This window comes from Mytilus edulis, chromosome 10, assembly GCF_963676685.1.
Source record: "Mytilus edulis chromosome 10, xbMytEdul2.2, whole genome shotgun sequence".
Classification (NCBI taxonomy): Eukaryota; Metazoa; Mollusca; class Bivalvia; order Mytilida; family Mytilidae; genus Mytilus; species Mytilus edulis.
In genome coordinates this window covers 11,141,216-11,146,761 of record NC_092353.1, presented here as the reverse complement: position 1 = coordinate 11,146,761, position 5,546 = coordinate 11,141,216, and positions in this window count along the sequence as shown.

The window sequence follows — 5,546 nt, the reverse complement described above, 5'->3', positions numbered from 1 at the left end:
CTATTTGATTTATATTATGTCTGCAAACATTTGACTCGAAGGTTATCGCATGTGTCCCTTTATTGCACGAATATGACATAATCAGATTCAATATCGGTCTTTCACGATAAACCTCTTTAGACTCAAAGACCTCTGTGTTTAGAGAGCTGTTTTGTTGATTTTTGTTCTTTTTAGCTCACCTGGCCCGAAGGGCCAAGTGAGCTTTTCCCATCACTTGGCGTCCGGCGTCCGTCGTCGTCGTCGTCGTCGTCGTCCGTCGTCTGTCGTCCGTCGTCGTCCGTCGTCGTTAACTTTTACAAAAATCTTCTCCTCTGAAACTACTGGGCCAAATTAAACCAAACTTGGCCACAATCATCATTGGGGTATCTAGTTTAAAAAATGTGTGGCGTGACCCGGCCAACCAACCAAGATGGCTGCCATGGCTAAAAATAGAACATAGGGGTAAAATGCAGTTTTTGGCTATTATCTTGAATATTATTATAGATAGAGATAAACTGTAAACAGCAATAATGTTCAGCAAAGTAAGATTTACAAATAAGTCAACATGACCAAAATGGTCAGTTGACCCCTTTAGGAGTTATTGACCTTTATAGTCAATTTTTAACCATTTTTCGTAAATCTTAGTAATCTTTTACAAAAATCTTCTCCTCTGAAACAACTGGGCCAAATTAATCCAAACTTGGCCACAATCATCTTTGGGATATCTAGTTTAAAAAATATGTGGCGTGACCCGGCCAACCAACCAAGATGGCCGCCATGGCTAAAAATAGAACATAGAGGTAAAATGCAGTTTTTGGCTTATAACTCAAAAACCAAAGCATTTAGAGCAAATCTGACGCGGTAAAAGTGTTTATCAGGTCAAGATCTACCTGTCCTGAAATTTTCAGATGAATCGGACAACCTGTTGTTGGGTTGCTGCCCCTGAATTGGTAATTTTAGGGAATTTTTGCTGTTTTTGGCTATTATCTTGAATATTATTATAGATAGAGATAAACTGTAAACAGCAATAATGTTCAGCAAAGTAAGATTTACAAATAAGTCAACATGACCAAAATGGTCAGTTGACCCCTTTAGGAGTTATTGACCTTTATAGTCAATTTTTAACCATTTTTCGTAAATCTTAGTAATCTTTTACAAAAATCTTCTCCTCTGAAACAACTGGGCCAAATTAATCCAAACTTGGCCACAATCATCTTTGGTATATGTAGTTTAAAAAATGTGTGGCAAGACCCGGCCAACCAACCAAGATGGCCGCCATGGCTAAAAATAGAACATAGGGGTAAAATGCAGTTTTTGGCTTATAACTCAAAAACCAAAGCATTTAGAGCAAATCTGACATGTGGTGAAAGTGTTTATCAGGTCAAGATCTATCTGTTCTGAAATTTTCAGATGAATCAGACAACCTGTTGTTGGGTTGCTGCCCCTGAATTGGTAATTTTAAGGAAATTTTGCTGTTTTTGGTTATTATCTTGAATATTATTATAGATAGAGATAAACTGTAAACAGCAATAATGTTCAGCAAAGTAAGATTTACAAATCAGTCGAAATGACCAAAATGGTCAGTTGACTCCTGAAGGAGTTATTGCCCTTTATAGTCAATTTTTAACCATTTTTTCGTAAATCTTAGTAATCTTTTACAAAAATCTTCTTCTCTGAAACTACTGGGCCAAATTAAACTAAACTTGGCCACAATCATCATAGGGGTAACTTGTTTAAAAAATGTTTGGCGTGACCCGGCCAACGAACCAAGATAGCCGCCATGGCTAAAAATAGAACATAGGGGTAAAATGCAGTTTTTGGCTTATAACTCAAAAACCAAAGCATTTAGAGCAAATCTGACAGAGTATAAAATTGTTTATCAGGTCAAGATCTATCTGCCCTCAAATTTTTAGATGAATCCGACAACCCGTTGTTGGGTTGCTGCCCCTAAATTGGTAATTTTAAGGAAATTTTACTGTTTTTGGTTATTATCTTGAATATTATTATAGAAAGAGATAAACTGTGAACAGCAATAATGTTCAGCAAAGTAAGATTTACAAATAAGTGGACTTGACCGAAATGGTCAGTTGACCCCTTTAGGAGTTATTGCCCTTTACAGTCAATTTTTAACCATTTTTCATAAATCTTAGTAATCTTTTACTAAAATCTTCTTCTCTAAAACTACTGGGCCAAATTAATCCAAACTTGGCCACAATCATCTTTGGGGTATCTAGTTTAAAAAATGTGTCCGGTGACCCGGCCATCCAACCAAGATGGCTGCCATGGCTAAAAATAAAACATAGGGGTAAAATGCAGTTTTTGGCTTATAACTCAAAAAACCAAAGCATTTAGAGCAAATCTGACATGGGTTAAATTGTTTATCAGGTCAAAATCTATCTGCCCTGAAATTTTAGGATGAATCGGACAACCCGTTGTTGGGTTGCTGCCCCTAAATTGGTAATTTTAAGGAAATTTTACTGTTTTGGGTTATTATCTTGAATATTATTATAGATAGAGATAAACTTAAAACAGCAGTAATGTACAGCAAAGTAAGATTTACAAATAAGTCAACATGACTGAAATGGTCAATTGACCCCCTAAGAAGTTATTGTCCTTTAAAGTCAATTTTTAACAATTTTCATAAAATTTGTAAATTTTTACAAACATTTTTTACTGAAACTACTGGGCCAAGTTCATTATAGATAGAGATAATTGTAAACAGCAAGAATGTTCAGTAAAGTAAGATGTACAAACACATTTTCATCACCAAAACACAATTTTGTCATGAATCCATCTTCTTCCTTTGTTTAATATTCACATAGAACAAGGTGAGCGACACAGGTATGAAAGGCCGTTCATGTCAAAAACCCGATAAAATAACGCGTTAACATTTAACGCGATAAAATCACATTTAACACGATAAATACAGTTTTAACGCGTTTAAATAATTTTTAACGCGTTATTTTATTATTTAACGCGTTAAGCACAAAACTACAAAAAATTACCGAAAATACTTTCTTCTTTCGCCATAACTACAATTTAAGGCGTCAGATTTTACTCGAGTCTTCCTAAATGAAATGGCCACATGTGTCATAACTTTGTCAATTAACGCGATAAAGTTTATTGATTTTCAGCACATTTTTGATATCATCGTCATTAATTACTTATCGCGTTAAAATAAGAATTAACGCGTTAAATGAAGGTTTAACGTGTTAAAAGAGGGTTTCGCGTTAAAAGAAGGTTACCGCGTAAAAAGATAAGAAAAATACAATTTTCATGTGTGATAAGCATTTTTAACGCGTTAAATGCAACTTTAACGCGTTAAAAACAACTTTAACGCGTTAAATACAACTTTAACGCGTTAAATGACACTTGAACGTGTTAAATGCAACTTTAACGTGTTAAATGCAACTTTTACGCGTTAAATGCAACTTTAACGCGTTAAATGCAACTTTAACGCGTTAAATGCAACTTTTACGCGTTAAATGCAACTTTAACGCGTTAAGGATGTTCGCTAGTCACGGTTTGGGCATAGTTGGCGCACCGTAAATGCAAAATAGTATGTCGTAAAAAGATAAATAGTTTTTCAATAATAAAAAAGAAATAAATGCTTTCATGTTTCAAACAGTTTTGTTGGATGTCATATGTTTTCCCGTACTTTTATAAATTCAAACAGGTCAATAACTGTGAAAAATGACTGGTTTACGATTTTTTTTGTGTAAAATGAAACAATGACATGTTTTTCAGCATTATTTCAATAAAAAGAGTTCATACTTATTGAAATGATTGTTTTTTGTTTCTTCTAATGGACATATACAGATTTCTGGAAAAGGCAGATATTTATGAAAAAGCCATTTTCATGAACAATAAAGAGCTGCGGTACGGAAAAATAAGCACACGGACCTATATATTTTTTTTTATTTTTTGACTTGCCTATGAATGAAATAAAAAAAAAAAACACTCAGGAAAACTTTCTTGTTATTTTGAATTTGAGGAGCAAACATCCTTAAATGCAACTTTAACGCGTTAAATGCAACTTTAACGCGTTAAATGAAACTTTAACGCGTTTAATGCAACTTTACAGCGCTAAAAACTACTGTAACGTGTTTAAAGCAACGTTTAACCTTACTTACATGGACTGATCATGTTAATTTAAAAAGGCCAGCTAGATTTAAATTTGTCAACCTGTCTTTACGCTTCGTCTTGAATAAATTTTGTTTATATGTCAGGTTTTTCAGATACTTTACTTGGTCTTTTTGCATCTTTTGATGTCTGTATCTAACATTAGGGTTTAACATAAACTATGTTAGTTTGACGTATACTTACATAAGTCTCTACAAGTGAAGTTTTTTTGCTGCAGATGGTGAAAACATGACATATCTTTACTGTATCTATCAACCATACCTCAGTTGAACATTACAATCGGATATTGTTACACGGCTGTCAGTCAGATAACCGCCCTTTTTTAATTTTTAGGCTGGCTCACTTGGCGCGAAGGGCCAAGTTAGCTTTTCTCATCACTTGGCGTCCGTCGTCTGTCGTCCGTCGTCGTCGTCGTTAACTTTTTACATTTGTACTTCTTCTAGAGAACCACGGAATGGAAAAGAACCAAACATGGCATGAATGTTTCTGATGAGGTGCTGACCAAGTGTTGTTACTTTGTAGCCGATCCATCATCCAAGATGGCCGCAAGCGAGGGACTTAGTTTAACATAGGACCCAAGGGAAATACATACAAATGTCTTCTTTTATAAAACCACAGAACAGAATGCAATATTAAACCAAAAAATCTTTTTTTATACGTTTTCAAAAACCCAAGTAGAGTCAGGTGAGCGATACAGGCTCTTGGGAGCCTCTAGTTTTTCATTCGAGCGTCATTGATGAGTCTTATGTAGACGAAACGCTCGTCTGGCGCAAATACAAAATTTCAAACCTGGTATCCATTATGAATTTATCAGCTAGCAATCATGTGTGAATTGTGAACATATTTAAAACAAGAGGCTTTTAAGAGCAGGCATCCAGTATCTAGTAAACCATGCCCAATAAGATAATGAATATGTGTCAAAAGTAAGAGGATGACCATTTGATATCCATTGGGGAAAGAGGATGTTATTCTTTATTTTTACTACTTACTAAGTAGGTTTTTTTTTGTTTGCCGCGCAATCATTCATTTTCGACATTTTTACTTCTAAATACTGCGTTGTTCTGTAATATGGCATGTATGGAGAACAGATTATTTATCCCCCCTTAAAATGGGCGCTATAATTAATGCCCTACCTGTAAAGCTGAAAGAGACTCTCTCTGACTGTCCGTTCTTTTCTCTGTCCGTTATCAGTCCTGAATTTTGTTCAAGGTTATGATTGTCTTTCTGATATTGTTTGACTCTAATCCCATGGTTTTATTTTGTATTTACATTGAGTTATAGATCAAATTTATTCGTTCAGTGTATCTTCATTAGTTATTTTTTTTATTATGTCATTTGATTGAGTAAAGCCATTTCAGTTGATATTTTAAAGTGTGTCTTTCTACGTTGTGATATCACACTATTGTTTCAAGTTGGATAAAGGT